Here is a 27513-nt window from a genome sequence, read left to right as displayed (position 1 = left end):
GGACGAAGAGTCCTCGGTCACCCTTAGGAATTATGCCGAACGAGCACGGCGGCGACCGGCGACGGGCGCGGCGGTGCCGACGGCCGGCGCGCCACGACCACCCCCGGCCCCGCGCCACCCGCCACGCGGGGTGCAGCCCGTTTCCTTCTTTGCCTGTTGTCCGTCACGGTCGCGTCTATGGCTTTGTAGCCAGCTAGTTTTACCGGATGGTTTGTCTTCTGTAAAGGGATCACGTCCGGTTTCGTCGCGCGGCTGCGTATGGATTGCTGCCGGGGCTTCCTCCTGTAGCCCCGGCAGTTCCACTGCCAGAGTGTGTATTGTTGTTTCCCAGTGTTAGTGTGGTTCGTTGCGTGTGTAGCCATGGTGATGCTTGTGTTTAACCCGTCGCCATCGAGGCGACTTGGTTGATGCTGCGGTTGCAGCTGCGGTTGCGTCTCTACTTCTGTGAGCGCGTTTTGCTGCGGCTGATTGTGTGGTTGCTGTCTAGAGTACGGCTTGCTCATCGTTCTTATTGGTCTGCCCACAGCTGGCGGCAGCCTCGCTTCTATGTAGTCTATGCGCGCCAAGTGCGCAGCGAACATTTGTGTTATTTGTTCTGAGAGCTTAGCTACCACGTTATTAAACATTTCGCTCATATGTGCCGTCTGTTTTGCAAAGCGTTCCTCGTGGCTCTTCTCGATGCTGTCTACTCCTTTCTGTAGTTTCTCGTTATGACCGCATCGCTGTTTAGTGTCGGGTTTTGCCGTATCTAGTGCGATCCCTTTCGCGGTAACTGGAGGATCCTCGCGTTCGTCCGCCGTCATCACCGAGTCGCTCTCATCGTCCGTGTCCATCCCGGCCGGCTCAGGCCGTGATGGAGTCTGCGATCGAGGCGTTTGATGTTGCTGCGGTTGCGGTCGTGGAGCCTCGGCTTTCAATTTGAAATTGTCCTCTCTAAGGAGCGCATTTCCGCGTTTAAACGGACACGAAAGGTTACCATAAAGTCAAGTTAAAGTGATAAAGCAATGCTCTAGAGCGTCTAAGGCGCCAATATTATATCGATATCATTGAGCCATGCTCAAGAGACGAGCCGCCGCGAGAACAAAGGATGAAGTTGGTCGTTGCCCTTGGCACGAGCGAGTGTCAGCCTGGCTGCCTGGCTCCAGTGTAAATAGCCTGTAAATGGCCTCTTTCGTCTGTGTCTTTCCACACGTAACATTCTGGTGGAGGTCAGCGATCCCCGTCTTCACCACGGAACACAGAACTGGTCGGCACACCGAGCTTGTCACCATGCCTCCCGGTGACGCGCCCACCTCTGCAACGGCTTCAGCTTGTTCCACTGCTCCAATCGTCACGGTCGCCCCACATCGCGACGCCTGGAGGGTCAGGATGTTGACAACTGGATCAAACTCTATGAACACGACAGTGCTAATAACAGGTGGGACCCAGCGGTTATGCTCGCCAATGTCATCTTTTATCTCGGCGGCACCCCACGCGTGTGGCACCAAACGCATGACGACGAGATAACCAGTTAGGACAATTTCAAAGAGAAGCTACGGGAACTGTTCGGTGACCCCATTGGGCGCAAGGTTGCCGCGAGAAAGGCTCTTGCGTCTCGTATTCAGTCATCTACGTAGCCGTACGTTTCCTACATCCTCGACGTCTTAGGTCTATACCGCAAAGCTGACGATAATATGTCAGAAGCAGATAAAGTGGCACATGTGCTAAAAGGCATCGCCGACGACGGTTTCAATTTGCTTGTTTTCGGCAACGTCTCAACTACCGACGCCATCATCAAAGAATGCCGTCGCCTTGAACAAGCTAAGAGCCGCCGTACCACGCACCACATCACGCAGCTACCCAACACTGCTGCTACGTCAACATGTGAGGGTCGACCACGTCAGACCACCACCTGTGACGACGTCAACCGTATTGTTCGCCGCGAACTCGAGGCCACCTGTTCGCCAGCTTTCACCATGACGCCTCCCGATCCGGCAACAACCACCATTGCGATGATCCAGGCCGTCGTCCGACAGGAATTTCAGAACATGGGTCTGAAATCCGTGTGTTCCACGTCTCATCCCAGCGTTCCCCAGTTTTCTAGCGGCCCTCCTCGTCCTCGGCAGTCCTTTTCCGCCACATCTCGCCGCAACCCGTCCGACTGGCGTACCCCTGATGACCGGCAGATCTGCTTCCATTGCTGTCGCATCGGCCACTTCGCTCGTCACTCCCGCAACCGATGGCCACCACCTCCTCGGACATACACCGCCACTTATTCCTGCACCTTTGGACCTTCCGTTCCCTATGCCACCCGCCATAAATCCACTGCCGCTGATGCTCCTGCTCCGAACCTTCCGTACAGCCGCTCGCCCTCACCTCGACGCCATCAGTCTCGTTCGCCCCAACACCGCCGCCTATCGCCTCCCGGATCCAGCCGGAAAACTAGGCACTGCAGCTTATGGAGGTGAAGCTGCGCTGTCGACCCTGCCCTCAAATCCTCAGCTCACGTTGCCCACGTACCGAAACCTTCTTGACCTTGACGTGGCCGGCTATCCTATCACGGATTTCATCGATACAGGGGCACATCTTTTTGGTATGAGTGCTGCCTTCTGGTGACAGCTGAACAAGCTCCTCACCCCAGCCTCGGCACGCGTCATCCAGGCTACGAATGGCGGTACTGTGCCTATCATCGGCATGTGTACGGCACGCGTCAGCATCGCCGGCCGCCACACTCCTGTCCTCTTCACCGTAATTGCTCATTGTCCCCACGACTTCATTCTCGGCCTCGATTTTCTCTCCGCACATTCTGCTCTTACTGACTCCTCTTCCAGTACCCTTCGCCTTGAGTTGCCGATGCTCGCAGAACCTTCTGACGCACCCCACTGCCGCTTACGTCCCACCGGCTTTCTTCGCCTGCACCCGAAGTCAATAGCCTACATTGAACTGTTGTCTTTCCCACCAGTTCCTGATGGTGAGTACTATCGGCGTCAAATGAAAGTTGAACAGCGGAGCGCGTGGCCGAAGCATAAGTGAAGATATAGTGCGCGCCGTCCAGTCATCACCATTGACAAGCGCGCACATCCGATTCAGCCGCACTGCGCGATCCCCCTCTAGTGAGATAATTTCGCTTCTGTCCTAGTTCTTACATTTAAAAGGGAGGAAATAAAGAATAAAAACGAAGCTAAAATATTGCAGTTTACGGCGAGTCTTGTCACACAGATCGCCGAAGCCACAAGTGCTGTCAGCGCGAATAGCGGTGCGCGTGGTGCAGTTTGCACCGTCATCGCCCGCACCGTGCACCGTCATCGCAAGGTAGATTCGCCCGCGCGCTGCTTTTTTGGCGCCGATAGTACCTCGTCACTCCTCTGCCCGACATTCCAATAAGGTATGACGTTACAGTGCCTCACAGTATACTTAAGATTGCTGTGAACCGCACTCGCATCATCATCATCATCATCAGCCTGATTACGCCCACTGCAGGGCAAAGGCCTCTCCCATACTTCTCCAACTACCCCGGTCATGTACTAATTGTGGCCATGTTGACCCTCCAAACTTCCTAATCTCATCTGCCCACCTAACTTTCTGTCGCCCCCTGCTACGCTTCCCTTCCCTCGGAATCCAGTCCGTAACCCTTAATGACCATCGGTTATCTTCCCTCCTCATTACATGTCCTGCCCATGCCCATTTCTTTTTCTTGATTTCAACTAAGATGTCATTAACGCGCGTTTGTTCCCTCACCCAATCTGCTCTTTTCTTATCCCTTAACGTTACACCTATCATTTTTCTTTCCATAGCTCGTTGCGTCGTCCTCAATTTAAGTAGAACCCTTTTCGTAAGCCTCCAGGTTTCTGCCCCGTACGTGAGTACTGGTAAGACACAGCTGTTATACACTTTTCTCTTGAGGGATAATGGCAACCTGCTGTTCATGATCTGCGAATGCCTGCCAAACGCACCCCAGCCCATTCTTATTCTTCTGATTATTTCACTCTCATGATCTGGATCAGCAGTCACTACCTGTCCTAAGTAGATGTATTCTCTTACCACTTCCAGTGCCTCGCTACCTATCGTAAACTGCTGTTCCCTTCCGAGACTGTTAAACATTACTTTAGTTTTCTGCAGATTCATTTTTAGTCCCACCCTTCTGCTCTGCCTCTCCAGATCAGTGAGCATGCATTGCAGTTGGTCCCCTGAGTTACTAAGCAAGGCAATATCATCAGCGAAGCGCAAGTTACTAAGGTATTCTCCATTTACTCTTATCCCCAATTCTTCCCAATCCAGGTCTCTGAATACCTCCTGTAAACACGCTGTGAATAGCATTGGAGAGATCGTATCTCCCTGCCTGACGCCTTTCTTTATTGGGATTTTGTTGCTTTCTTTATGGAGGAGTACAGTGGCTGTGGAGCCGCTATAGATATCTTTCAGTATTTTTACATACGGCTCGTCTACACCCTGATTCCGCAATGCCTCCATGACTGCTGAGGTTTCGACTGAATCAAACGCTTTCTCGTAATCAATGAAAGCTATATATAATGGTTGGTTATATTCCGCACATTTCTCTATCACCTGATTGATAGTGTGAATATGATCTATTGTTGAGTAGCCTTTACGGAATCCTGCCTGGTCCTTTGGTTGACGGAAGTCTAAGGTGTTCCGGATTCTATTTGCAATTACCTTAGTAAATACTTTGTAGGCAACGGACAGTAAGTTGATCGGTCTATAATTTTTCAAGTCTTTGGCGTCGCCTTTCTTATGGATTAGGATTATGTTAGCGTTCTTCCAAGATTCGGGTACGCTCGAGGTCTTGAGGCATTGCGTATAGAGGCTGGCCAGTTTTTCTAGAACAATTTGCCCACCATCCTTCAGCAAATCTGCTGTTACCTGATCCTCCCCAGCTGCCTTCCCCCTTTGCATAGCTCCCAAGGCTTTCTTTACTTCTTCCGGCGTTACTACTGGGATATCGAATTCCTCTAGATTATTCTCTCTTCCATTATCATCGTGGGTGCCACTCGTACTGTATAAATCTCTATAGAACTCCTCAGCCACTTGAACTATCTCATCCATATTAGTAATGATATTGCCGGCTTTGTCTCTTAGCGCATACATCTGATTCTTGCCAATTCCTAGTTTCTTCTTCACTGCTTTTAGGCTTCCTCCGTTCCTGAGAGCTTGTTCAATTCTATCCATGTTATACTTCCTTATGTCAGCTGTCTTACGCTTGTTGATTAACTTCGAAAGTTCTGCCAGTTCTATTCTAGCTGTAGGGTTAGAGGCTTTCATACATTGGCGTTTCTTGATCAGATCTTTCGTCTCCTGCGATAGCTTACTCGTATCCTGTCTAACGGAGTTACCACCGACTTCTATTGCACACTCCTTAATGATGCCCACAAGATTGTCGTTCATTGCTTCAACACTAAGATCCTCTTCGTGGCTTAAAGCCGAATACCTGTTCTGTAGCTTGATCTGGAATTCCTCTATTTTCCCTCTTAGCGCTAACTCATTGATCGGCTTCTTATGTACCAGTTTCCTCCGTTCCCTCCTCAGGTCTAGGCTAATTCGAGTTCTTACCATCCTGTGGTCACTGCAGCGCACCTTACCGAGCACGTCCACATCTTGTATGATGCACTCGCACTCCACGCACTCCATGCACTTGCACTCGCATGCCTGTCTGTAACTATGGATTGGGAAAGCAAATTCTACCGCAAGGTATTTGCCTTGCCACCGTTGATTGTCTCGGCGACCAATACGTGGCAGCGCTTTTGACCAGTCGTTCTCGCGAGCTTAACAGGCCCCTCGCGCCAGCCTCCGGTGCCGATCCCAGTATAAAGAAAATGGTTGCGACGGACATGTCCTCGGCGCAGGCTGAAGAGCTTTGCCAAGTATTATCGTACTACCGAGATATTTTCGACATCGACGATCGTCCTTTAGGCCAGACGCTCGCGGTCAAGCATTGGATTCTTACTGGCGATGCTACGCCTATTCACCGACGACCGTATCGAGTTTCTGCGTCGGAACGCCGAGTAATTCAAAGGGAAGTGAACAAAATGCTAGATAAAAAAACATCATTCAGCCTTCTTCGAGTCCCTCGGCGTCACCTGTGGTGTTGCTTAAGAAGAAGGACGCCACGTGGCGCTTCTGTGTAGACTACCGTCATGTGAACAACATTACAAAGAAGGACGTCTACCCGCTCGAACGTATAGACGACGCCCTTGACTGCCTGCACGGTTCCAGCTATTTCTCGTCTATTGATCTTCGTTCGGGATACTGGCAGATTGCTGTTGACGATATGGACAGAGAAAAAACCGCGTTCATCACCTCTGATGGCCTATACCAATTTAAAGTAAAGCCGTTTGGATTATGCAACGCCCCTGCCACCTTCGAGCGTATGATGGACTCCTTGCTCCAAGGTTTCAAATGGTTCACATGCCTCTGCTACCTCGACGACCTCTTCGTCTTCTCGCCAACGGTCGACACTCAGCTTGAACGTCTCACAACTATACTTGATGTATTTCGAAAGGTGAAGCTGCAACTTAATTCGTCCAAATGTCGTTTTGGCCACCGGCAACTTACTATTCTGGGCCATCTCGTTGACGCTTCCGGAGTACAGCCTCATCCCGACAAAACTCGCGCTGTCAGAGAGTTTCCGGTTCCGAAGACAGCCGCAGACTTTCGAAGTTTTGTAGGGCTATCCTCGTACTTTCGCCGTTTTGTTCCAGATTTTGCGACAATTGCTAGACCCCTAACTAATCTTTTGAAGAACGGCGTACAATTCTCGTGGGGCACTGGAGAGGCCGCCGCCTTCTCTCGTCTCGTCACCCTTCTGACCTCACCATCCATTCTCGCCCACTTCGACCCTGATGCCCCTACAGAATTGCATACAGATGCCAGCGGTCATGGCGCAGGTGCCGTCTGCGCCATGACCAGCGTCAGCCAGCGTCAGCGTCTGCGCCATGACCAGCGTCAGCGTGGCAAGGATCGCGTTATTGCTTATGCAAGCCGCCTCCTAGCACCATCGGAGCGCAACTATTCCATTACGGAACGAGCCTGCCTTGCTGTTGTCGGGGCGGTTGCGAAGTTCCGTCCTTACATTTACCCTCGCCCTTTCTCCGTAGTCACTGACCATCATGCTCTCTGCTGGCTCTCTTCGCTAAAGATCCTACAGGCCGGCTTGGTCGATGGGCTTTGAGGCTACAAGAACTTTCGTATTCTGTGGTCTACAAGTCTGGCCGCCTGCAACAAAACGCTGACAGCTTGTCGCGTTACCCTGTTGACGACTCTGACTCCTCTAATATTGCCAGTGCTTGTTGCGTATTCTCTGTATCACAGCTGCTTCATTTCGCCTACGAGCAACGCCGTGACGCCTACATCAGAGCACTCATCGACCGTTTTGAGCACTCTCCGGCCGATGCTACTCTACGCCTCTTCGTCCACCGCGACGGTACTCTGTACCGTCGTAAGCTGCATCCGGACGGCTCTGAGTTCCTACTTCTAATACCTAAACACATCCGCTCCACTGTTATAAAAGAGCTCCACGACGCACCACTGCAGGACATCTGGGCGTATCTCGAACCTATGACCGAGTACGTCGCCGTTTTTTCTGGCCAGGTCTTGCCCGTTCCGCAAGACGTTACGTCGCCGCTTGTGAAATTTGCCAACGACGCAAGAAGCCTTCCCAGCTCCCCGCTGGTTACCTGCAGCCGCTGGACATCCCTGCCGAGCCCTTTCATCGTGTCGGCTAAGACCTTCTCGGCCCATTTCCGGAATCTACATCAGGGAACAAGTGGGTTGCAGTCGCGGTGGACTACGCGACCCGCTACGCCGTAACCCGTGCTCTTCCGACCAGTTGCGCAACAGATGCTGTGGACTTCCTCCTACATGATATTATTTTGATGCATGGTGCTCCGCGTCAATTGCTAACAGACCGTGGCCGTACGTTTTTGTCCAAAATCATCGACAACAGCTTGCGTGCCTGCTCAATACGGCATAAATTTACCATCTCCTACCATCCCCAAACAAACGGCCTCACTGAGCGCTTGAACCGTACCCTTACAGACATGCTATCCAAATACGTTTCCGAAGACCACCGTGACTGGGACCTGGCTCTACCTTACATTAACTTTACATACAACTCCTCCCGTCTCGAAACTGCTGGCTTTTTCCCGTTTTACCTCTTGTATGGCCGCGAACCAACACTACCACTGGACACTCTGCTTCCGTCTGCCACAGCTTCAACTAGCGATTATGCCCGTGATGTAATCGCCCATGCTGACCACGCTCGCCAACTTGCGCGCGCTCGTCTACAAGTGTCTCAAGACAAGCAGAAGCAACGCTACGACCTCGGTCACCGTGATGTCTACTTTGTGCCCGGCAACCTCGTGTTGCTTTGGTCACCTTCACGTAAAGTTGGCCTATGTGAAAAACTCTTTTCTGTTACACAGGCTCATATCGCGTGCTCCGCATCTGACCAATGTTACCTATGAAATAGTTCTAGCCACGCCCACTACGTCCTCCGCTGTCACAACCAGTGACATTGTCCCCGTCGCTCGACTCAAGCCCTACAACTCTCCACGCGCCTTGGATATTTAACAGCACCGTGACGGTGCTTTTGCCGCCGGGGGGGGGGGGGGGGGGGGGGGGTAGAATTACGATATCATCGAGCGATGCTCAAGAAACGAGCCGCCGCGAGAACGACAAATGAAGTTGGTCGGTGCGATTGGAGCGAGCGAGTTTCGGCCTGGCTGCCTGGCTCCTGTGTAAATAGCCTGTAAATAGCCTCTTCTGTGTCTTCCTACACGCAACAATATAATCGCGAGCAGAGCTTTAGTGACCGATAAATTGAGGTAAATGCATGACACGATTTGAGACCCCCAGCGACATTCCGGTTCTAGCCCGATGAAGAAAGCACTCCTCATCATAATTTATGTCACTAGTACTCGACTACTCGTATTAAAAAGACCATTTCATTAGATTGTATGACGGAAGAATGTGCTACTTGTCTACTTCAATTCGATACTAAGAAAAAAATTGGCTGATGGCTTAGCTTGGTTAAACCTGGAAGATTGTGAAAGCAATACCCTTGGCTGCGCCTTGGTTCGGCTGATAGTGTGGACATGGTTGCCCTTTGTTAAACTTATGGCTATACATCATCCGACATAGCGCAAGGCAGCGCGCCGACCGCTGCGAGGAGCCGAGCTCTAGCCCCATTTATCCTCCTAGCGTGACGTCACACCAGCGAGCGCCCTCTCTCGGTAGCGCCGCAGCAGCGGCGCGCAAGGCTTCGCCTCCACCATCGATGCCGCGAGCTGGGGCCCCGTCTCTCGGTCTGGCGCGACGTCACATGGTCACGTGACGCGCAGCTGCGTAAGGAGGCGCCACAACCGCCGAAAGTGCGAGCAGTATTGCTTTCGCATTAAAAATAACATTTTGACGTTACCTTTCAGTAGTATGGGTGATCGAAAGGTTTCGTTTTCGCTCGACTCTGCGCGCTCGACTTTGCGCTGCGCGCGCTTTGGAGTTTCAGTTGTTTCTTTATCGCGTCGTGCTTCGGTGGTCCTGCTGGCTCGCGAAACTTGCATTTGGAAGAAGCAGCGAGAATGCCACGTTCATGTGATGTCGTGGGATGCGCGAACGATCCGCGGAACTTGGCCAAGGGCAGTTGCAGCGGCGAATCCAACGTTACTTATCACTGTGTGCCAACGAGTTAACCTCTCCATTCGAAGCGGTTAAGTGCCGTACCTCTGCCACAGCGCGCTGGCAAAGAGCCGAAAAAACACGTAGTGTGCTCGCTGCACTTTCGTCCAGAGGATTACGAGTTCAACGCCGACTTTACTGAAGTCGCGTGGAGTGCCTTTCAAAGCAGGCCGCCGTCGTAGTAGTACGCAACGACGCCGGCAGCGCGAGCCCTCAGCAGCAGGTAACGTTCATCAGTGCTTAAATCACTGAACTCGAGCCCCGCATCACGAGCCAATGTTTCGTTGTCAGGGTCGTCCATTGCAACGAGCGTCGATGTTGGCGTCATAAAATAAAGAACCAGCTTATCGTCGCGCGCTTTCCCTTCCGTTAGCCACCATAGTTCCGCTTTCGCGCTACTGTCGGCTCTGTCATGGCTCTGTTTCTGGCCGCGCGTTTGCGCTTTGTGCAGAAAAGCCGTAGCGCCGTCTGCGGGAGCCGTTTTACTCACCGACGGCGCAACGTCACTAGAGACGTTAATACTCCTCGATCGGAGGGCGTGTGATTTGAACGGCGCTAGAGGTACGCGGACGCTTCAGAACGCATTTTCTCTTAAAATAAGTCTCTTCTTCGCACGAAAGAAGCGTTTCGAAGTTTCTGGGATTGTATTTCAACAGTCTACGTTGACTTAATATTAACGTTTAGTGTCCCTTTAAGCTCAGCAATCATCGATTCTAATGGTTCTAGGCGTTGTCGTAGTACTCGCTCTATCGCTCGCTCGAGCTCGTTTCTACCGCCGCCGCCGACGGCGGGCCCACCAGGGCGGCCCTTGCGGAGCGCCTCCGCCGCCGGGAGAAGCGGAGACAGCCGCCCAGCTCACCCGTTGCTCAGTGCTCCCGTGACCTTGTTGCTGCTGCCACGGCTGCTGCTGCTGACTTTGTTGATTGATGTGGCCGACAGCTGCGATGCGCGGACCGGCGCCATCGTGCGTCATCGGCCTCTGTGCCCGGTTGAGGGAACGGGATCGGGATCGGGATTTTCCCGCGCCGCCCTTCCCGCCACGGCTAGTCGAGCGTCGTCTTCGGTTGTCGGTGACTGAATGACGGTCTATCTCGGTAATTGAGGTAGTATCCTCCGTTGCCATTACAGTCGCTGCTGCTGTTGTAACCGCTGCCGTACTGTGCGGCTGCTTCTTCCTCTTCTTGTCTTTTTCGCTCTAGTTGGCGGCACTTGACTATGTACGGGGTCTTGTATCTCGCCCTGCACCTGCGGTCTCCCGTGAAGTGGCCCTTGCCGCACAGTGGACACCGCGGCTTGCATCGATGGTCAGGCGACGGATTGTTGCGTCCGGATCCACGGCAAATCTTGTCGTTGGGATTGGGGCACACGTCGGCGCGGTGTCCCAGGCTCCCGCACTCGTAGCACACGTAATATACGTATTTTGGTACGTCGAATCCGTCGAAAAAAACAATTATGTTGTCCGTGTTGCCCATGCGCTTGGCGTGCAGCACTCCGGGGTTGCGCTGAGTCACTAGATTAGCGATGACGTCTGCCGGGCTCTCGGTCTTGGAAATGTTCCTACTCAGGCCCTTGTAAGTGTTCTCCGGGGCGGCTTGACAGGCGTTTGCCTCGAACTCTCGGTCTCCGATGCAAAGCTTGCTTATGTCTCCATAACGTTTAGCTCTGTCTTCAGACGGCGTGCTGAGCACCACAACGTTCTGTTTAACGTTGAGGCAGATGCTATCTTCCCCGGCCACTTTGCTGCCAACACCCGCCGCGTTACGTAGACAGCATTAAATGGGATCAGTCCCGTAATCGCGCACGTTGAAGTCGCCTCGGGGGCGTACGACGATTTTGTAATCGTCCGGCAGTAACTCTGGCATTCCGCTTGCAATGGCAATCTGCTCCACTTGACGGGCGTACTTCCTTTCGTACTGCGCTGTGGTGATTCCCGTATTCGACGTGGCTACCGTCCGTCGCTGCATGTGCACCTGCTGGTTCAACAGATCCACGGATCCTACAGATAGCAGATGTCTTCAATAATTCTCGAAGTCACGTGTCACCACGAGCGACGTCACACTGCAGACACGATTACGTAGGCGTAATACGTCACCGTGCCTCTCCGGGCGGATTCGACGCGAGTGAAGACGGAAACCGCGTTCGGATTGAAATTTCAGGCCTTTCCGCGGCGCGTAGCGTTGTAATTCTTTGCAAACACGATCGTTGGCGCGCATTGTTTGCTCTGCACTTGTCAGCTCAATATGGCCAGACCTGGTGAGGGGCCCTTTAAAAGCTACACCAGCCCCAGGCAAACCAATCGACTTTCCGAGAAAAGGAATCAAGGCAATTCATTAATCATCATCATTAGAAGAAGAAGAAGCTGCAGCGGCGGCAGCAGCAGCAGCAGCCGCCGCTCCCGCGCCGCCTGTTTTATGTCCAATGGAGGACGATGGCCTCTCCCTGCCATCTTCAATTACCCCTTTCCTGCACCAACCAATTCCAACTCGCGCCCGCAAATTTCCTAATTTCATCGTCTTTCCTAGTCTAGTCTTCCTAGTCCTCTGCCTAGTCTTCTAGTCTCGCAGTCTTCTGCCGTGTTCGACTGCGTTTCCCTTCTCTGGGCACCCATTCTATAGCCTTATGGTCCAACGGTTATATAACGGAGAAGCATCGTTTAGCAATTGCAGAGCAGTATTCAAGGAAATGCCACCTTGAAATAAAAGGCGTCGAAAAATAAGCAAGCGAAAGCATTCCGGACATCCTGTTCAAAATAGGTAGCGTCATCAACGAACCGATAACTGCAAGTGATATCGAAATCTGCCACCGCGTGCCGACTCGGAACTGTGAAAATATGAACATTGTAGTTCAATTCAGGTCGCGTACGGAGCGAGACGCAGCCCTAAAAAGCGCAAGGAAGTCTAGGTTCACTAATTCCGACATTGGACTTCTCGGCCGGACCTCAATTTATGTGAGTGATCATCTCTGCTCAGCACGAAAAAGGCTTCTCGAAATGGCCATTTAAAAAGAAATATGAGCAAAAGTGGAAGTCTGTGTGGACGTCAAACGGCAAAATCCTGGCAAAACAAAATGATGACTCAGAAGTTCTGTACATCAACAAGGAGCACGATCTTGCGATGATATGCAATACTCCTAGGTCGGAGTAGCATCACTTAGTAGTATAACTCGACAATATGGATTACTACGAGTTTTCCCTCCCAGAATCAATTCAACAGAAGCAGCACTCTCACAAATCTGTTCTTCATTTCAATGCCCGTGAAGCATCGAACAAAGAAGAAACCATTGCAAATTTTCTTAATTTTCTTTTAAATTGAAGAGTATAATGCTCACCGAGACTTGGTACTGTGACAGTTGCATTGTACTCAGCCTTGATGGTTATAGGAATTTCGGCATGAATCGCCCAAATCGTAGAGGCGGCAGAGTTTCAACCTATGTCGATGCTGATTTTCAGTGTGAACCTGCTACTGATTTTTGTAAAACGACTGATGCTTATGAATGTCTAACTTTAAGAGGCAACCTCGAAATAATATGCGTCATTTGCCCTCGATAAATGGGGATATTACGACTTTCTTGAATTTTTTGAACTTCTTTTAGAATATGTACGTGCAAACAATTTTCACCTAGCATGTACTGGCGATTTCAATATAAACGTCTTAGAGCAGAACACAACCATAGTAGATTTCACGACCAAACTTCTTTCCACTGGTTTCACAAACCATATTGAGACAGCAATACGTGTCACCTTGACTATATCAACGGCACTACACTTAATCATTAGAAATTATGAAACAATCGTCACTCAGGCTGGTACTATCGCATCGGATATTAGCGACCGTTGCCCTGTTTTCATGTTCTACCAGCTACCAGAAGATCACAAATACGCAGCTCAATCGAGTTTTACCGTTCAATACATATCAGACAGCGCTCTCGAGTCCATCCAATGTGATACAGCTACACACGACTGGCCGTCGGTCTTCACGAAAAAAAAAAAAAGAAACGCAGACGACGCCTACTCTGAGTTTATCAACATTTTTGTGAACTTGAACGCTAAACATATTCCTTTTAAATCGTTTAGGCCATCTAAAAAGACAAGAAAGCCGTGGGTCACTCGATTACATGCCTCAATGATAAAAAGCAAAAATAACCTCTATCACTCTTTCCTGCATGCGCGAACGTTGGATGCGCTCAAGACTTTTAAGAAAGCGCGTAACAAATCGAACGCAGAACGTCGTCGATCCAAAAAAGCATATTATGAAAAAATTTTTTCTGGAATAGCTTCAAAGCATCCTGAAAGCGCTTGGAAAATAATAAATGACGTGTTGGGCCAGGTTCACCAAATCTACCACTAAACCAAATCACATGTAACAACATAGTGCTGAGTGGCCAAGCAATGGCAGAATATTTAAACCATCACTTCATCAATATTGCCGCAGCATAGAATGGTTCCTTAGGTAAAGTGAACTTAGCTAGCCGTTGTGTCAAAAGTATATTCCTTGAACCAACAAATGAGACAGAAGTACGCGCAACAATTACGAACTTCAGAAACAGCAAAGCATTAGATGCAGATAACATTCAAATCAAACTGTAACGTATGTACTATGTTTTCTCCTTCCTGTATTGGTTCACATTTTTAACTTAGTGTTGGAAAGTGGAACGTTCCCTAGCGAAGTGAAAAAGAGCAAGGTAGCCGTACTGTACAAAAGAGGAGATAGAAACAAAATTGCTAACTACAGACCAATAAGTGTTATTCCCATTTTTTTAAAAAGGGACTGGAAAAATTATCTTAATCAGAACAACAAATTTTCTTGAAAGGCCAAAATATTATCAGATGCTTTAAATGGATTTAGAAAAGGCACACAAACCGAGACCACATTATTAATCATAAATGAACATATACTACACAAAATAGAAAAAAACCACTATATTCTAGGGCTTTTCACTGATTTCACAAAAGGTTTCGATTGTGTAAGCCACAACATTTTATTACAAAAGCTTTCACTATAAGGGATACGCGGTAACGCTCTTGAACTTTTTAAAACCTATTTGACGAACAGAAGTCAGACAGTATCAATAAATGACAACCGGTCTTCTTATCTCGCAATTAAGACCGGTGTACCGCAAGGCAGCGTTTTAGGCCGATTCTTATTTAAGACATTCGTAAATGGCATTACCGACATAGACACTTCGCTTAATTTCGTTACTTACGCTGACGATAGCACTGTTTTGTTTTCTGGTCCAGATGCAGACGTGTTCGCAGAAAATGCAACATTTTTCTTGAGAAGTTGTTTTACTGGTCCCAACAAAATAGACTTTAAGTGAATCCAACTAAAACCAAAAACATTATGCTCCGCACAAAAAACAAAAAACTATTGACAATCAATGGCGCCGTTTATTATGCAGGACAGGAAATCGAATTCGTCCACCAACGCAAAACCCTGGGCGTCACTTTCGAGCCTTGTTTATCTTGGGATACACCAGGTGGACGCAATCTGTAAAAAAAAAAAACTATCTCAAGCATCTTGACTGCTGGCGCGTTGTCGCACAATGTTTCCGACATCTGTCAAAATTCAAATATCTCACGAACTCTCCAGGCACATATCAACTACTGCATTCTAGTATGGTTAAGAACTACTATGACAACTCGCCTTGGTTGCTCAGTGGCTATGGCGATAGGCTGCTGAGCACGAGGTCGCGGGATGGAATCCCGGCCACGGCGGCCGCATTTCGATGGGGGCGAAATGCGAAAACACCCGCGTGCTTACTTTAGGTGCACGTTAAAGAACCCTAGGTGGTGAAAATTTCCGGAGTCCTCCACTACGGCGTGCCTCATAATCAGAAAGTGGTTTTGGCACGTAAAACCCCATAATTAATTAACTACGATGACAAATGGATGAAAATCCACGTGTTACAAAAAAGATAGTTCGATATATTGGAAACATACCGTACTTATCACACACTGGCGATGCATCTCAGACCTATAAAATTATGGCCTCTCATCACATGTACAACATTCGTATTTTCCGCTCGTTCTATTTTTCGGCTAGCTACATTCACGATTTCCTTGCACACAGAGCATCATTAATACCCACACTAAGCAACATATGCACGCGAAACACGGACTTGTGGTTTAAACCGCGTTTCCGCACGAACTACGAGTTACAAACCCTTGAACATAGATTACCTAGTATCTTAAACAGGCTCATGTACACCATAGGTTTTACTTTGAAACAGCTTAAAGAATATTTCCGAACCATGTAGCCTTAAAATAATGTTAATAAGCAGGTTGCAATGCAGACTGCAGAAGTGGATGTATTTTCAATCACTACTAAACTTCGAACCTATATGATTGCTGGAAATGGATATGTTATAAATTTTTTACTGTTAATATATCTGTGAGCTGTTGAAGTTTAATTTTGATTTATTTGTGTATTCACACTATATGCGTGTGTTTGTATATATGCGGAAGAATATGTGCATGTCACCTGTATGTGTTATTAATGGCTATGTTTTTATAATTAACCTGTTTCAGCTCTTGAATGTCACCGCTGCTAAAGGATTTCAGGTTGCCCGGGCCCAGTCACGCTGTCAAAATAGAGCTTTTTGCCCAGGTACCCCTACCAGGAATGTCTATTTTTTTTTGGAAAATAAAAAATGCAATGAAATGAAACCGACTTGTGTTGAAAATGCTCTGAAATGCGTTCTAATGCTGCTAATGCTGTCCGGCGACGTGGAGCATAACCCCGGACAGGATCACGTCGAGGAACTGCTCAAAGAACTATTGAAAGGTCAGAAAGATCTCATAAAAAATGCGAGCCAAATTAAGGCAAACCAATCCACGTTTCAGGAGGAACTAGGTACTGCCAAGCTAGAAATCAAGGAGCTGCGTAATACCCTAATGAACGTGCAGGAAAGTAGAACAGAACTTCAACAAACGGAGCCGGAGATGAAATTAACGTTTCAGCAGCAGCAACAAAAAATTATTGACTTGGAGGACCGGTAACGACGAAACTATTTAGTCGTATTTGGAATCACGGTAAACATGAGCGAGACTTCAGATGAAAAACGAAGTTTTGTGTGATGCTTTCGAAGGGCGACTCGATGTGAATGTTAGCTCTGTGGAAAGAATCCACAGACTCGGCAAGAAAAACAGGAACAGAACACGAGCAGTGATAATAAAATTTTTGACCATAACGAAAAGGTGGCAGTACTAAAGAATTGTAAGAAGCCGAAGGGAACAAAAATTTCTGTATCGAATTATTACTCATAAGCAACGTCGCAAAACGCAGGAAGCTGCGGGCGAGCACAAAAATGGAAAGGGAAAGAAGGGTAAAGGTACGGCCCGTGAACGATAGGGCTTTTATTGATAACGAGGCGTTTGCATGGGGCAATGAGAGAGGGTGCAGAGTGAAACTTAACCGGCAGCATGTAAGTGAACACGAGACTGCTTGACGTTATTAAGCGGATACAGATAATTTTATCCTGATCAAACTAAATGCGCGAAGCCTAGCAAATAAAACAGTTGAGCTTGAGAACCATCTCATGCAGCACAATCTACATGTTGTCGGTTCACGGAGACTTGGTTGCGCGCCGAAATTGCCCACTCCGAGATAGTCCGCCCTGGTCATGGGGTTAACTGCAAAGATCGTGACACGCGGGGTGGCGGTGTGGCTATCATCGTTAAAGAAGGAATTGACGTCGTACAATTGAAATAGTGTCCTGAAACCCAAAGTATTTGGTGCAAGCTTAAACTCAACCGCATTTTCTGCGTACTTGAAGCAGTGTATAGACCCCCAAATGCCCGTCTAACATTTTTGAAATCAATCGAAGACTATCTGTGCTGTAATGTACCTGCCAGCGCGAGTTTGATAGTTACGGGAGACTTCAATCTTCCGGGTATACAATTGGACAGTCTCGATAGTGGTTCTTCCGACGTTACAAACTGTGACACCTTGTTCGACATCGCATTTAATCAAAACTTAACACAAGTTGTGAATGAGATAACTAGAAGTGGACTCACGGCAGAAACATTGCTAGACTTGTTGTTGGTAAACGAAAAAAATACATGAATATGAGGTGAATATTGAAGAAGGACTTTTATACCACAAGCTTGTTATACATTGGGCAAAAAATTGTCAACCATGTAAAAATAAGAAAAGGAAACAAATCAGAGATTTCAACAAGGTCGACGACGTCAGCATTTGAGACTACTTAGAAAAGCAACCCTACTCTTTCGATGGATCAGATGACGTTCATATGTTGTGGACGGAATTTAAAAGAATAATCAATTATTGTGTGGAAAAATTTGTGCCTCAACGGAAAAAAACTGTCAGAAAGCGTAACCCATGGGTTAATCAGGGAATAATTCAGTTAAAATGCAAATTGAAATGCATGACAAGAAACAACCTAAGAAAACAAGATGGCATTTCACAAGTGTCATCTCTGCTTAAGCGCAAATTAATTTCAGCAACAGAAAATTATTTTTCTGAGACCTTACCTTGTTTTATTAAATGTTCACCACAACGTTTCTAGCGTCAGCTGGTGTCGGAGCCGGCTGATTCGAGTTGTCGTCGCCGGGAGCCATGAAGGAAGGCTCGACGTACCGTCCACTGCGAAGCTCGGTGACGAGGTACAGGGAACGTCCACCTCCACCAGATATGTTACGTAGGAAGATGTAGACGAAAAGCTATATACAAGTATATTTACAACGCGATACGCCGCACTTGGCCAAGAGGCAACAGCCCGCGCTAGCCTCCAATCGTCGTCGTCGTCTTCTGACTGCTCGCCTCTTCGTCATTTTAAACACTGTTCCGTTGCAATATTATCGCTTTTGCTAGATATTGACACAAAAAAGTATGTTGGTGCTGGCAACGTCTCAAATGAGTTTTCAATACGTTATGCAGAATGGGTCTCTAAATATCTAAACATTATTTTCAGCTTGTCCCTGGATAAGCAAAAATTGCCCTCCGACTTGTTAAGAGCGAATGTTATACCTGTCCACAAAACCGGAAACTAACGTTGTGTTGAAAACTACAGGAGGCCAATTTCAATCACGTCCACATGCTGCAAAATACTAGAACATATAATATCGGCAAGCTTATTTGATTACCTTGAGGGCCAAAGTCTGCTTAATCCTAACCAACATGGCTTTAGACGCAAATTGTCAACGATCACCCAGCTCGTAGAAACAGTCGACGAGTTAGCAAAAGCAATCAACGATAAAAAGCAGGTAGGTGCAATTTGTCTTGATATGTCGAAAGCATTCGATCTGGTTCCACACATAGAACTTATAAGGAAACAAAAGAATTTTGGAATGAATAGTACTATTGTCCTTTGGATTAAATCGTATCTTAAAAATAGAACGCAGAATGTGGAAATGAACAGCACAAAATCCGGCATTCTGAGTGTTTCATCAGTGGTTCCCCAGGACTCTGTGCTCGGTCCCGTCTTATTTCTGTGTTGCATCAACGATATTGCAGAGACAGTTTCCTCGGGTGTTAAGGCTCGGTTAGTCGCAGACGATTGCCTGCTTTACTCACATATAACATCTAAAGAAGATCAAATTACGTTAAGCACAGCAAGAGTAGTGTCCATGACTGGAGCACAAAATGAATAATGAAAATAAATCATAGAAAAACATTATTTATAAGAATAACAAACAAAATTAAAGATATTCTTCCGTGTGAATACGAAATTGGACATAAATAACATAAATTAAGCTATTTCAAGTATCTAGGCATAACGATACGTGAAAATTTAAATTGGGATAGGCACATTCATAGCTTATGTAGTGCAGCCGAGAGAAAAATGTGGACTTTGCGCCGGAAACTAGGGCAGGCAACCACGACAGCGAAACTAACCGCCTATTTGACACTTGTAAAACCGACTTTGGCATATGGCAGTATATTGTGGGACCCCCATACGAAAAACCAGATAGCAAGGATAGAAAAAGTACAAAGAAGGGCGCATAGATTCAGCCTGTCTAGATATAAGTCCACGAATTATGTCTCGGGGATGTTGTCAGAACTTAAATTACCTCAACTGCTAGAGCGGGGAAGAGTAAGTTTCTCTATGTTTTGCGGGGTAACTTCTTTAACATAAACACCGGACTGTACATAACGCAGCGCTCATCCTGAACATAGAGGGACAGTCACAACCAACAACTTACACCCCTCCAAGCTCGGATCAACACATTCAAATATTCATTCTTCCCACGAACAATTGAAGAATGCAACTCATTGCCGCAGCACATAACGCAAGGTAGACTCTGTCAGTTCGCTTGAAAAATCTCTGCATCTTTACCTTTACCTACCCAATTAACCACGACAGCTCGTTTGTAGCGAACATCACCTACTCGGAAATATTGATGTCGCTGCGTGTGCTTCTACTACCGCATTTGTATTTTTGTTAGCCGCAGGTTGTGCACATTAATTTTATTCTGTATCTACATGTGTACAAGTGTGTCATTACCATTGCATTTTCTGCATTTCAACAAATATTTTCCACCCTGTAACGGCCCAAAACATGGCTAACAGTATTATAAAAGAATTATATAATAGTTACCTGAAACTGTTTTCGGCGTCCGAGGTCCGACCGCAATAAAAGAACCCGTGCAAATTACTTCGCGTTATGCAATCGAGGAAGACGGTAACATGAATGAAATGTTGCACTGGTAGTTTTCTTTCCTTTTCTATAAGAATACTTCCCGTCAATCTCAGTACAGGGAGCCGGATGGGGCCGATATGTTTTATTTGCTTGAAGTGACAAGCAGGAAATATAAATACGTGTTTTCCATCTGCGTTTCGCAAGACCTACTGATGCAAAACTCTATGCGCAAAAATACACGAGATATACATGCTGCTTGAAGAACAATAAAAATGTTTGTTCTCCATAGGGAACCGTACAACAACATAGTAAAATGAAAACCAACACTGCGGCCCCAATGCACGGGCAATCAGTGAGCGGTATTAAAAATAAATAAAATGAAATAAAGGACATAAAGAAAGGCATCTATTCCTGTGGCATAAATACATGTGATTGAGCCATTTGAGCGGTCTGATCCCAAACAGCAGATCGGGAAGCAACACGAACGACTCCGCCCGGCAGAATCGCCAGCAGTTTCCATCAGCGCGGCTTGATGCGGCCCAATCCACTTCGATCGCGCGCCTCACTGCAATGCATGCGCCGGCACAGCCACTCGCCCCACTCAACCGTATTCTAGTACACTATAATGAAAACGAGCTTATTGGCTGGAAATGGCCTCTGAGATCTTATGGCGTCACTGTCATGTCACTGCCCCATCTCAAAAGGCATACATTACGATTGTTTTCTTGTGAGACAGGCGGTGCCACAACTGTGCCCTTTTTGATCAGTCCTCGTTTTACGGCTGTCGCGAAAAATAGGTCGCGCACCCAACCCAGCTGTTGCCGCGCGTTGCTGGCGCTTTTCCTCAACCTGTCTTTGATCGCTACAGATCGTTCGTCGAGCGCGTTTCAACGCGATAGCGTGCCGTTGTCAGATGGGAAGAGATGTGTGTTTAGAAAAAGTTTAGTCAACAAGAGACGATACGAACGCTGAGTCACAATCACGTCACAATTCCACTAGGACGACCACATATACAAAGTACGAAGCACTGTATACACAGCACGTTTTCAAAGAAGTCTCCGAGTCCTCACTCACTAAGACCACATAGACCCACGCATCACACAGTTACACAGAAACTAATTGTCAGATTATATAAAATGATGTTGATATATACAGGGTACAAAATGTTTATGTACAATGATAATGCGACAGAGATATTTTACATAATTTTGAAGTGTTGCTATGAGATGGGTATTACAAAATGATCAGCTATACGAGATCACGCACACACAGAAGTCACAGGCACCTACATTCTGTGCACATTCCGTGAAACCCTCTGATGGCCTAGCTACAATAACCAGGCTGGTCGGAAATTAAGCCGTACGCGTCTGTCAGACACAGACAAGAAACGGCATGACCACTGTCGAAGGAACTCTTCTTTCCCAAGGAAGAACTCCTCCGACAAAAACGGCAGTAGCTGAAAGTGGAGCCTACCCAGAAGTGAAGTGGAACAGAGGGCAGCGACGACGTTCCGCGGCAACTGCCTCACACCGGTTATGCCATTGACAAAAGGCCCCCGCAGAAATTAAATGTCGCGCAAAGCGGCCACCTGAGCAGCGACCAGAGGTGATAAAGTGGTTAATTCCAAGGCCACGGAAACCAGTATGCACAGCCCTCCAAAATACCCTGGCAACCATGCATTGCAGCAGCACATGTTTATTGGATTTCTGAAGTGGGCAATTTGGACACTGCGAAGATAGGACTACGCCCCAGCGCTCTAACCTGCCACTAGTTGGAAGCACTTGCCACCCTACACGTCACATGAAGTCGCGTAGGTGGCCTGGTAGAAATGACGCCGTTATTGCATCCTACGATACATTATTGAAACGTGCGTGGTGCGCAGGGGGAACTAGAGGAAGCAGTAAGGCTGACATAATATATACAACACGGTTTTGAAGAACGTCTAAATCATGACATGCCTGTTGTATGTGGCGATAAAATGCCACAGCCGTTGAGTAAAATACAGGTGCGTTTAACACTTGTGGTCCGCGATTTATGTGCGTGCGCGGTAACACGTAACGAATTTTTGTGCCAAGGAAATAGCAGGCGAGTTCATGCGCAGGACACGGATCCCGCTGTAACAGACGGAGCAGACTTCGAAGAGCAAGCAGCCGGCAGCGGACAGACACGGATGGAAACGCGAACCCACCGCGAGTGCGTGGTTGCGCAAGCGCCGTGCGTCAGACCAGTTCTGTATTTTCCGACCAGAAGAAGGAACCAAGAAGGGACTGCAGAGACCTAGTAACTCGTAATGGTGGCTGTACAACGTGGCAAACGTACCACACTCGGCCACAAAATACAGACTGTGCTAAGTACCTTCTTTCTAATAGGGGTAAATCATACCCTTGAACATCTTGAATATTTCGACTTACATGTTGAAGAATCGAGAGCCACACCGAGTCTGGTATGTCATTATAGGTGTAATCAATGCCTAAAATACGAATAGAGTCGCTCTTTTGAAGACGGAAATAGGACTTGAGCGTGTCTGTGGTGAACCAATGAACAAGTAACGATATTTTGAAAAATTTTGCGCAGCCCCTGAAATATTTCCGTACTCAGTGAAAATTCGAAGGCCACGGGATAAGCTATCTTCATTCCTGAGCTACAATGTGCTGTCATCGGCGAAGGCTGTCACCTTCACAACACCACTACCAGGCAGTGGGAGACCAGACACGTAACGGTCTCTCAGTACTGCATGCAGAAATGGCTCAAGGCTGAGCACAAAGAGCACTGGGGATAGAGGTCAACCTCGACGAACACCACGAGTAACGGGAAATGGTGCACTTTCACGATCTTCAAAACACAATGTACTTCTAATATTTGAATAGACAGTCCTAGTAACTTCAACAAAATTTGATGAAAAGCCGAACGAGGTCAGTAGAATAATTATGTAGCTATGTTCAAGGCGATTGAATGCCTTTTCTTGATCTAGGGAAACTAAGAGACCACGTGCTGACCTGGTCAGTGTGTATGTCATTATGTTACGCGTAACGAACGAAAAACTGTGTATCTGTCTGCCATGTACGGAGCATGCCTGATGGTGTCCTATTAAGGAAGGCATTAGGCTTCCCAAGCGTCGGGTGAGAACAGCTGTAAAGGTTTTGTAGTCAACGTTGAGAAGCGTGATTGGCCTCCATTCTTCTGGACAAACTGATGATGGATCGTGCTTAGGTATCAGCACAATACGACCGTCGCGAAAACTAGACGGGAATTCAAAGTTCCCGAAGCAGCGGCTCATAAAAAACACGAAAGTGGCACCAATGTCTTCCCAGAATGCTAGATACAACTCTACGGGTAACCCATCCGGCCCTGGGGCCGAGCTACGCTTCATGGAAGGTAATGCTGCTTTTACCTCGTCAGCTGACGGTTGTGCACAAAGACGTTCATCGACTTCAGGTGGAACCTGAGGCACGATCACTAAGCATATTGACGTTATCATGATTCATTCGCGTATTCGTATGCGCCATGTTTTCAAAATGCGATACAATGAGCGAGTAATTACGCGTGGGAGGCGACATAAGAGGAAGGGCTCTAGGGGTCACAGAAACGAGTGCATTCGGCTGTCTAAAAAGCGAGTTTATTGCAAAGCGCGGAACTTCAGGGCGTGCACACGGATTACGGCTGCATCACCAAGCAGCAGCTAGCGAAGACGACAATGCGGTGAGGCGTTGGAAACGCCTGCGTAGCTGACGCTGTCATGACCGCGTTAGCGGAGTCAACTGACTAACCCGAAGGGCATATACGGAGCTTCGTTACAGTATCCGCCAGTTCTTTAGACGTGCGTCGTCTGAGTGCACGACTTTCACCTGAACAATGCAGACGCCACTGCACCTTGAGCGCGTCCCATGTCTCTGGGTCAGAAGTGGAAACAGAGGCTCGCAAGACTCTTGACAAACAAGAGCGCGAATGAGCGTCTTTTAAAACGCGGATGTCGAGGCGCCAAGGTTTTGCTGATGAAGACGCAGGGAAGCAAATTATGAGCGTAACTTCTCGGTGATCGGAAATATAAACAGGTGATTAAGGTAAAGTTACTGCAGCAGATTGGGAGACATACTGAGCTAAATTTATTGGCGCATAGGCACGGTCTAACCTGCTTGACGACGTGCCCCGCCGCCACGTCCACACAAATGAACCATGAAAAAGTCGATATGTATCCAGAAACGAAAAGTGCTGGACGAGGCGACGCAACTCCCGGGCGTTCCAATCAGGGCGGCCCCAGCCCGGGGCTTGCACATCTGCTCGCGTGTCTAAAACGCAATTAAAATCTTCAACAAGAACCACGTGATGACCGTCCAGGAAATACACGTCCAGGTAACGAACAAAAATTATTGGACTTAGTGGATTGCGCGGGCCCATAGATGCACAAAATACGTAACCTAAATGAAAATAGCACACGATCAAATGCCAATATCCGCCCGGTTCCATCATAAAAACTTGATGATCTCGTAGTAAAGCTATGTTAAATATAATAATACCGACTCCACTAGAGCGTGACGTCGCGAAAGAGAAAAAAAACAATCTAGGTTGAAAGTGCGTTTGAAAGTAATAACATGTCCAATGCTGAAAAAATTTGTTTCCTGGAAACATGGAATGTCACAATTGTTAGCGCGGTCCACGCTGATAATTTCGGCTTGTGTTATAGGGCTTAGTGACCCCTGTACATTTAATAAAATAATTTTCAGGGTGTCAGCCATGTTTAATTAAAAGTGTCGCCTAACTAACCTGGTCATGTTCAAGTCGGTGCCCAGGGAACAATTCCAGGGGATATGCAGCACACACGTCAGCTCTTCGACCCTCTCGGAGAAGGCCGATGTTTCTTTGGCCGTTGTAACTCGGCGCCGCGATCCGGGGTGCCGTCCGAACCAGAAGCTTACGCATGGGCACGCTTTACTTCTCGTGGGACCGCCATTTCTACGTCGAGTCCATCCAGGCTTGGTGAAAGTCCAAAGCTACTATCGACTCCGAGGCTGAAGCTATTTTCAGATGATGATGATGATGCTAGCGGTTGGGCTGCGGGATCGATGACATTGCCGCCGACAACTTCTGCAGGCGGGGGCTCATTCAGATGCAATGGAGCAGTGGCTTTTGCAGAAGTCACAAATCGGGTTTTGCGTTGCAAGCGACGCAACTGAGGCGGATGAAGGCACCACAGACTTCGTCGGTGTAGCGAGCGCAGATATCGCAAGGCCAGATGTTTCAGCCTTGTCGAAAGCTTCGGTGCGAGCAGGACGTATGGCAGCAGGCCAAGTGGAGGCGCCGCCGGCCACAACACGCGCGTCCCTCGTTGCCTGGGAAGCTGGCCAACATGGCGTGCTGCGGTCAGCCACGTCATCAACACCACGACCCTCCCGTTCGGCCAAGGAGGCCGGCGAACATGGCGTGTTTTGAATGCTCGAGCTGCATGCTTCTTTTTCATTTGCCGACGCTGGTTGATGCGGTGTCAATGCAATCTCTCTGGTTACGGCGTCACGCGCCGTCGCGACCGCAGCTGACACCGGTGGTAAGGGGGGAAAGGCACCAGCGGTAGCGTCTGAGTAGGAACGCCGCACTGGGCACGCGACTGTAGGGTGACCATCCCCGCAACGCCGACACGGACGGACACATCCGTCGCTTTCGTGGCCATGGATTCCACAACGGCCACAGAACGCTGCGGTGCACTGTGCACGGTAGTGGTCGCTAGAGCCGCACCGATGACACACGCGTTGCAAACCACGGTAGTCAAACGTCACGCGATGACCAGAGACTCGGCGATAATTGTGGACAGGGGCTGCGGTGCTCATTTTCATGCGTACGAAGCGGGTTCCCGTGAGCACGCCACGTCGTCCACTCATAACACTAGCGTTGACAGACAGAACCTTGCCGTATGATGATAGTGCCTGTACGAGGATTTCGTTCGGAATGAAGGACGGCAAGTAGAGGCAGGTTACGTTGGTGATCTGCGGGCTGACGGGAACGACAGGACAACGCTCACCACTGATGACAAGGCAGCCTGCATCGACGATTAGAGCCATGGAAGCCATGCTCTTGATGGTGACTTCGAAGTTGAAGCCTCCCATGTTCTGAACGCAATAGACGTCAGAGAGGCCAACTATCGAGGCCGTCGCTTAGGCGACGGTCTCGGGACCATTCTCCGCAGGGACAACAACATCGAAGACTTGGGCCTTCGAAGGAGTCCACGACGCTGTAGGCCTCATGCTGTGACGGGTGGCGTCCCCGACGTGGTATACGCAGGGACGTCAGCAGAAACTTCTGTTCCCATTCTCTTCTTCTTATAAGAGCCCGTGACGCAGAAAACCCGGAGTCCCACGTCACTTAGGCGAAAATATTGTCGAACCACACAGAGCCAGGCCGTTCATGTAACGCAAGGAATTTACTGAACTATTTGAATTTCTCAAGCTAAAATAAATGGAAAAATCGTAAACAACGACCTACACACAGCTTCTAACAAGGTCGCTCTCGGACTGTAATTTGAATATACGAAAAAACATAATGTTACGCGAAAACCCAAACAAACGCCTTTTCCAGCGTCTCTACAATACACAGACCGGAGACAGCGTCCATCATTTGCGGACGCCGGTGCGTAAATATTTCGGAGTCCAGGGAGTGGCGCGCCCGCTTCCTTGAAAGGCTTCCAGATGGCGCTTCCCTTTCCGTCCCTCCCTTTCCTCCTTCAACTTGGGTCTGTGTCGCCTGCCTTCCTCACCCCAGGTAAATTTCCCACAATCAAATCATAAAGGGGGTCCTCCACACATCTAGCTGTGACCAGCCCTGTATAAAAGGGTGTCGATATTCGAACCCTTGCCTCTGGCAGATATTTAACGGACTTGTCTACCAAGATTACTAGTTTAAAGCATCCGGTCGTGCTTTCTGGTGGCACTAGACTCCTCCTTGCTAAAATGGTATTGGCTCCCGTGTCTCTCAAGACTGTACATTTGATTCCTTGTACCTCGCCTTCCAATACAGGCATGTCCTGCTCTCTCCGTCCACCCTCTCTTGACCTCATGATACATGCCGTCTTATCCATGGATCGAGTCCTGCAACCGTTTGCCTTGTGACCTTTCTTTTAGCACAACTGGCAAACCACCAGTGTTTCGTGACGATTACCTCTCACTCGGCAGTTCACCGCTGAATGACCTAACCGGTTACATAGAAAACATCTCTGGGGTTCCTTTTGTCTACTGATTTGCCCCTAGTTTTTCATCTCTCCTA

The 27513-nt window shown here is 48.3% G+C and overlaps 1 long non-coding RNA gene across 1 annotated transcript; it reads right to left on the bottom strand.

Moving 5' to 3' along the window:
* Positions 1-15032: 15032 nt before the first annotated feature.
* Positions 15033-25975, bottom strand: LOC140216054 (uncharacterized). The gene is made up of 2 exons (XR_011892691.1): positions 25027-25975; positions 15033-15152 (listed from the first exon to the last, which is right to left on the bottom strand). It is a non-coding gene; the product is annotated as an uncharacterized lncRNA (long non-coding RNA).
* Positions 25976-27513: the final 1538 nt, after the last annotated feature.

Source organism: Dermacentor andersoni, chromosome 2, assembly GCF_023375885.2.
Source record: "Dermacentor andersoni chromosome 2, qqDerAnde1_hic_scaffold, whole genome shotgun sequence".
NCBI lineage: Eukaryota > Metazoa > Arthropoda > Arachnida > Ixodida > Ixodidae > Dermacentor > Dermacentor andersoni.
This window is presented reverse-complemented; position numbering and strand designations above follow the sequence as displayed.